The sequence below is a fragment of the Zea mays genome, chromosome 5, assembly GCF_902167145.1.
Source record: "Zea mays cultivar B73 chromosome 5, Zm-B73-REFERENCE-NAM-5.0, whole genome shotgun sequence".
Lineage (NCBI taxonomy): Eukaryota > Viridiplantae > Streptophyta > Magnoliopsida > Poales > Poaceae > Zea > Zea mays.
The window spans coordinates 41,142,638-41,151,012 of NC_050100.1; positions in this window are offsets into that span (position 1 = coordinate 41,142,638).

Sequence of the window (8,375 nt, forward strand, 5' to 3'; positions counted from 1 at the left end):
TCTGGGTATCTTTCTTCTTGTTCAGCGGGCGAGCTTCGGCAGAACCGCCTCGGTCGATCAATCTGGCATATTTCTCTTTCAACAAATTCTCAAGATCCTCAATCTTATTCTCTAGGCCAGTGATTACAAACTCAATTTTCCGGTCTTCCCCCTCCTGTTGTAGCTTCAAAGCTTTACTTAGCAAGAAAATCTGCCATAATACAAAAGGTACATAAGATTGTGCATGCCTCAAGATAGAAAGCAACAGCGAATTAAAAAACAATAGCAAAATATGTACCTTAAAATTTGAATACACCAAGCTATCGGTGATATGTTGTTTTCGATAACTGCTAAGGCCGCTTTCTAGCTTCGGAAAGTCGATGCTCTTTGACAAAGTGTTAACTATTTTTGCTCCGGCGCAATCAGGAATACATCCCAAGATCACTTTGTCTACGCCGCTAAAAAGTATGGACCTAGGTTGATAGCCACCCGCTATAGCAAATTCCTCCAATTCAGATATATCTTCTTCAGTCGGCTCCTGGCCACCTAGGTGCCTCAAGTCAAAGGTTTTGCTCTCCGAAGAAGTTTCTTCAATATTTTTCATCTTCGAAGCCAAAATTTCAGGGACGACTGCGTCATCAGTTTCTTTCCCAAGCACCACACCAGCAATAAGTCTATCAATCTCCGATAATGTGGTCCCGAGCAGGCCTTCACTATCTTCGGTTTCTTGTGCCGCTTCGTTAGGTTTATCAGCTTTAGAAGGTGCAGCTTTTTTCTTTGCTCCCGATGGGGGAGTTTTACACACAGCTTGCATAACAGTCATAATGCGCCGCTTCTTCTGAACAGTCTCTTCCATTGTAGCCCATGAACGACTTTTTCTGTTCCCTCTTCAGCATCTTTGTTGGCATCTTTGTCCTTTTTATGTAATAAGCTAGTCAGGTCTAATCCTAATGGGCTTAACATAGCGAAAGGCAAAGGGTGAGTCATTACCTCCAAACTCTCTGTAATGCCAATAGAAGACGTCGAAGGGGTCTCAGGAACATGCTTCGAAGGATCAGGCATTTTCTTCTCTGTGCGGCCAACCTACGAAGGTTTTCGTCTTTTAGGGGCAGGTGATTTTGGCCTTGAATGTGAAGTTTCACCTTCGTCAGTAACCTTTTGTTTCTTCGAAGGTGCCTTTTTCTTGACTTCTTGAATAGATCTCATAGTGTAAGTGCAATCAACCCTAATTGAGGGTTTTGGTGATTAATGACAAAACAAACTAAGATTCTAACAAGTTTGCTCCTAGTATGTACATAGTATTTCTACAGATAGGAGAAGCACAGATCTTACGAGCATAAAAGTATAAAGCACAGCGGATTTAAAATTCCACATCAAATGGCGTGCTCCAAGTGCTAAGAAATAACGGCGGTGCTAGATTTATAATTCTTGAGTCATAGGAATCGCCGTACAATTAAGAGGGATCCGCGACGGTTAAGTAAGTTGTGAAACGAGCCAAGTTCAAAATCTTTTGAAAACTTCTTGGAGATCATTTTCCCAGATCATGAATGCCCTTGAGAAAAACAAATTTTACTTCCCACAAAGACTCCCCTTTTGTTCTCTTCAAAATACTCAAATTTTGGTTTCAGCCCCCAAAACCGGTTTTGGTACTGTTCACCTACCACCTCTGCTCTGACCTGTCTGACAGTCAGAGCTGTCAGAAAAGTCGCAGCAGATATTTTTCAGAAACCGGTTGAGCCGAATTTTTTCCCTACTCAGCCGGTTTTGAAACCGGTCGAATCTCCGGCTGAGTAGCTCAGTGGACCGGGATCCCCCTGGTAGAAACCGGTTCAACCGGTCTGAAAACCGGTTCAACCGGTTTTTGCTCCTTTTCTCCCAACGGCTGCCAGCTTTTGGGGGATCCTTTATATACCCCCTCACACTCTCTCTCTCATTTACTCCTGCCTCTCCCACGAATTCTTGGCTGACCAACCTTCAAACAAGCGCATTCATTTCACCTTTCACACCCGCAATCGCATCTCCTTCAATCATTTGAAGGACCCTTGGTGTGAGGTGAACTCGATCGAACTCGCTGTTAATTTCATCTCGATTCTCCCATTCTCTTGTTCTTGAGCTCGTTGCAAACTTAACCGTGTGTGGATTTGTTACTCTTGGAACCTCGTGTTCCTTGACGGTTAGAGGTTGCTTGGGAGTCTCCAAATTTGTGGACGACCCCAAGAAGTTTGTATCACCCGCTCCTTGAGCTGATTTGAGAAGAGATTGCCTTGACCTTTGTGGTCGGTTTGTGGAGGATTAGGGTTGGAAAAGACCCGGCCCTTTGTGGGTTCCTCAACGAGGAGTAGGACACCTTTGTGGTGGTTGTCGAACCTCGGGTTATATCGCGTGTTCTTGTGTGTTCTTGTTAAGTGCTTTATATGCAGTGGTTGGTTCATATTATTCATTTGAGTAGATTTTGTGTAGGGCAAATCTTTAGCTATATTCTTCACTACTTCGCATTTGTTCAATAGATTATCAAATTTAAGTTGAGCATGTTCAAACTTGTTCAGTCGTGATTAAAATCGACTGAACCGGTTTGCACCAGTGCAACTTTAATTTAACCTATTTCGAAGTTTTTAGTGAAAATTTTCAGGTGTAGCCTATTCACCCCCCTTTAGGCTACTTTCAATTGGTATCAGAGCTACGTGCCTCGTTTTACGCTTAACCGCGTGAGGAAACGATCATGTCTACACAACGGGACCATGTGGATCCTCTCCTCGAGGAAATCCCCGTCACATCTTCCGGTGAGGAAGTGGACCCCAAGGTCCTCGACCTCGCCATGAAGATTGCCGAGAGAATGTTCCTCAAAATGAAAGAGGAAGATGCTAAGAAAAAGGCCGAAGAAGAAGAATCAAGAAGAAAGGACGAAGAAGATAAAGGTAAGGGAACATTTGATTATAATGACGATCTAGTGGATCTTTTGGTGTCTAAGGTATTGAGCAAGGTAAGTCTCAACACTGAAGAATCATCTACCAAAAGCAAAGGTAATGAATTTAGCAAAGTTCAATTCGATTACTCTAGAAATTATATTCCCAACTTCTCTTCCGCCCCACTTGGAAAGTTACCAACTCTTAGTGAGTTGAACTATGATGAGTGGGCCGACAAGATGAAGTCGCATTTAATCGGTGTGCATCCTAGTCTTTGGGAGATTGTTAATGTAGGTATGTATAAGCCCACCCAAGGAGAAGAGATGACTCCGGAAATGATGCAAGAGGTTCATCGAAATGCTCAAGCAGTGAGCATAATTAAAGGAAGTCTTTGTCCGGAAGAATACCGGAAAGTTCAAGGAAGAGAAGATGCCCGTGACATTTGGAATATTCTTAAAATGTCACATGAAGGAGATCCCAAAGCTAAAAGACATAGAGTTGAAGCTTTGGAAAGTGAGCTTGCAAGATATGATTGGACAAAGGGTGAGTCGCTTCAATCACTCTTTGATCGGTTGATGGTGTTGGTCAACAAAATAAGAGTTCTTGGGAGTGAAGATTGGAGTGACTCCAAGGTCACAAGATTGTTCATGAGAGCTTATAAAGAAAAGGATAAGAGTCTTGCAAGGATGATAAGGGATCGAGATGACTATGAGGATATGACGCCTCATCAATTATTTGCAAAAATTCAACAACACGAGTCCGAAGAAGCCCCCATCAAGACAAGAGACTCTCACGCCTTGATCACAAATGAACAAGACAACCTCAAGAAGAACAAAGACCACAAAGCAAAGAAAGTGGTCGAGACCTCAAGTGATGAAGATAGCTCAAGTGATGAAGACACGGCTATGTTCATCAAAACATTCAAGAAGTTTGTAAGGAAGAATGACAAGTTCCAAAGGAAAGGAAAGAAGAGGGCATGCTATGAATGTGGCCAAACCGGTCATTTCATAGCGGATTGTCCTAACAAGAAGGAACAAGAAGCCAAGAAGGAATACAAGAAGGACAAGTTTAAAAAGGGAGGCAAGACCAAGGGATACTTCAAGAAGAAGAAGTATGGTCAAGCCCATATTGGTGAAGAATGGAACTCCGATGAAGAGAGTTATAGTTCCGAGGAAGAGGAAGTGGTGGCAAATGTGGCCATCCAATCTACATCAAGCGCGCAACTCTTCACCAACCTACTAGACGACTCCTACACTCCAACTTGCCTCATGGCAAAGGGAGATAAGGTAACCTTATTTAGTAATGATTTTTCAAATGATGATGATGATGATCAAATTGCCATGAAAAATAAAATGATTAAATAATTTGGCTTGAATGGATACAATGTTATCACCAAATTAATGGAAAAGCTAGATAAAAGAAAAGCAACTCTTGATGCTCAAGAAGACTTGCTTATCCTTGAAAAGGAAAGAAACCTAGAGCTTCAAGAGTTGATTCACAATAAAGATGAAATGCTAGATGTCTTGACTAAGGAAGTCTCTTTAGTCAAGATAACTATAGAGAATAAAGATAAAGAAGTAATTAACATGAAAACCTCTATAACTAATCTTGCAAATGAAAAGAATGCACTTGAATCAAGCATGTTAAGCTTGAATGTTCAAAATCAAGAACTTCAAGTGCAACTTGAAAATTGCAAGAACATCAATGCCTCATCTTTAGTTTTTGAATCTAAGTCTAGCTCAAATGATAATTCTTGCAAACATTGTGCCAAATATCATGCTTCTTGTTGTCTAACTAACCATGCAAGGAAGAATAGCCCACAGGTGAAGGTCAAAGAAATTTTGAAAAGATGCTCTAGAAATGATGGGTTAAAGAAAGTTGAACCCAAGTACAAGTCCCTTAAGCCCAACAATGGAAGAAGGGGGCTTGGGTTCAACTCATCCAAGGAAAACCCTAGCACAGTGCATAAGGGGTGGAGATTCCCCAAGTTCATAGAGGGAACCACTCTATATGATGCCTTGGGGAGGATCCACTCCTCAAATGACAAGTCACCTCAGGTAAAGGTTAACTTGAGTTCCACAAAGAGTAAGATGAAGGAAGTGGGATCCTCAAGTGGACAAAAATCTAATGCTCCCATTTCCCACTCATATCTTTGTGATTATATGTTGACTTGGGATTTAGGGAAATTGGTTGTGAAATATGTGGGTGCCTACACTAAACGAAAAGTCATGAAAAGAAGTGTGTGGGTACCCAAGGCTATAACTAACACTGTAGGACCCAATTCAATTTGGGTACCTAAAAGCATAGCCTAAACTTGTTTTGCAGGTCTACTCCTCTGGTGGGTCAAGTTGGGTGCTTGACAGTGGATGTACAAATCACATGATCGGGGAGAAAGACATGTTTCATACATTGCAACTAACTCAAGAAGCACAAGAAATTGTGTTTGGAGATAGTGGCAAGAGTAAGGTGATTGGTATTGGTAAAATTCCTATCTCTGACCAACAATCACTTTCAAATGTTTTATTGGTAGATTCTTTAAGCTATAATTTGTTGTCCGTTTCACAACTTTGTGGAATGGGTTATAATTGTTTATTTTCGGATGTGGATGTGAAGATCCTTAGAAGGGAGGACTCCTCAGTTGCCTTTACCGGTCGCTTAAAGGGCAAGCTTTATCTTGTTGATTTCACAACAAGTAAAGTGACGCCTGAGACCTGTTTAGTGGCAAAGTCCGACAAGGGTTGGCTATGGCATCGCCGGCTAGCCCATGTCGGTATGAGGAATTTGGCCAAACTTCAAAAGGATAATCACATCATTGGACTAACAAATGTTGTATTTGAGAAAGATAGGGTTTGTGGTGCATGCCAAGCAGGAAAGCAACATGGAGTCCCACATCAATCAAAGAATGTGGTCACAACAAAGAGGCCATTGGAGCTTCTTCACATGGACCTCTTCGGACTTGTGGCCTACATTAGCATTGGTGGTAGTAAGTATGGTTTAGTCATTGTTGATGATTTTTCTCGATTCACCTGGGTTTTCTTTTTGAGTGATAAAGGTGAAACTCAAGAAATATTGAAGAAATTCATGAGGAGAGCTCAAAATGAATTTGAGCTCAAAATCAAGAAAGTGAGAAGTGATAATGGGACGGAATTCAAGAACACAGGTGTCGAAGAATTCTTAGGAGAAGAGGGAATCAAACATGAGTTCTCGATGCCTTACACTCCACAACAAAATAGTGTTGTGGAAAGAAAGAACCGAACTCTAATTGAAGCTGCAAGAACCATGTTGGATGAGTACAAGACACCTGACAACTTTTGGGCAGAGGCGGTCAACACCGCCTGTCATGCAATCAACTGTCTCTATCTTCATAAGATCTACAAAAAGACTGCTTATGAGCTTCTCACTGGTAACAAACCCAAAGTTGATTATTTTAGAGTATTTAGTTGTAAGTGTTTTATTCTTAACAAGAAAGTCAAGAGCTCAAAGTTTGCTCCTAGAGTGGACGAGGGCTTCTTGCTTGGTTATGCATCAAATGCGCATGGATATCGTGTTTTCAACAATACCACCGGTCTTGTTGAAATAGCTATAGACGTGACATTTGATGAGACTAATGGCTCGCAAGGGCATGTTTCTAATGACACTGCAGAAAATGAAGAACTACCTTGTGAGGCCATAAAGAAACTTGCAATAGGTGAGGTGAGACCTCAAGAAAGGGATGATGAGGAAGGAACCTTATGGATGACCAATGAGGTTGTTGATGTGGGTGCAAGGGTGGTGAGTGACAAAGTCTCCACCCAAGCAAACCCATCAACCTCAAGTCATCCAAGCCACGAAGAAAATCATCAAAGGATGCCAACAGTGGTAGAAGATGAACAAGAAAGTATTGATGGTGAAGTGCCTCTTGATCAAGTGAATGATGAGGAGGAGCAAATACAAAGACATCCATCAGTGCCTCATCCTAGAGTCCATCAAACAATTCAAAGGGATCATCCAGTGGACAACATCCTGGGTAGCATCAGGAGAGGGGTAACAACTCGATCTCGTTTAGCTAATTTTTGTGAATTTTACTCGTTTGTTTCCTCTCTTGAGCCACTTAAGGTTGAAGAAGCATTGGGTGATCAGGATTGGATAATTGTCATGCAAGAGGAGTTGAACAACTTCACTAGGAATGAAGTCTGGTCCTTAGTCCAAAGACCCAAACAAAATGTGATTGGGACTAAATGGGTCTTTAGGAACAAGCAAGATGAACATGGCGTGGTTACAAGAAACAAGGCACGGTTGGTTGTCCAAGGCTATACTCAAGTGGAAGGACTTGATTTTGGTGAAACATATGCGCCGGTAGCAAGGTTAGAATCAATTAGAATATTAATTGCCTATGCTACTAACCATGATTTCAAGCTATATCAAATGGATGTCAAGAGCGCTTTTCTAAATGGACCACTACAAGAGAGAGTATATGTGGAGCAACCACCGGGTTTTGAAGATCCAAAGAGGCCAAATCATGTTTATCTACTTCACAAGGCACTCTACGGGCTTAAACAAGCCCCTAGAGCTTGGTATGACTGTCTTAAAGATTTTTTAATTAAGAATGGGTTTACAATAGGAAAAGATGACTCTACTTTATTTACTCAAAAAGTTGACAATGAATTATTTGTATGCCAAATATATGTTGATGACATTATATTTGGTAGTACTAATGAAAAATTTTGTGAAGAGTTTAGCAAAGTAATGACGAACAGGTTTGAGATGTCTATGATGGGCGAGCTTAAATACTTCCTGGGATTTCAAGTTAAACAGCTCAAGGAAGGTACTTTTCTATGTCAAACCAAATTTACACAAGATATGCTCAAGAAGTTTGGCATGGAAAAAGCAAAACACGCCAAGACTCCAATGTCTTCAAATGGACATCTCGACCTAAATGAGGAAGGTAAACCTGTAGATCAAAAATTATATAGATCAATGATAGGATCATTGCTTTACTTATGTGCATCCAGACCTGATATAATGTTGAGTGTTTGCATGTGTGCACGTTTTCAAGCAAATCCTAAAGATTGCCATCTTGTAGCCGTTAAGAGAATTCTAAGATACTTAGTTCACACCCAAAACCTAGGATTATGGTATCCTAATGGCTCCCTTTTCGATTTGCTTGGCTACTCTGACTCAGATTATGCCGGTTGCAAAGTAGATCGAAAAAGCACTACTGGGACTTGCCAATTCCTTGGGCGGTCCTTAGTGTCATGGAGTTCCAAGAAACAAAATTGTGTTGCACTTTCCACTGCAGAAGCTGAATACATAGCAGCTGGGGCATGTTGTGCACAGTTGTTATGGATGAAGCAAACCCTTAGAGATTTTGGTTGTGAGTTTAACAAAATTCCACTTTTGTGTGACAATGAGAGTGCCATAAAACTTGCAAACAATCCGGTGCAACACTCTAGAACTAAACATATTGACATCAGACACCATTTCTTGAGAGACCACGAAGCCAAAGGAGATATC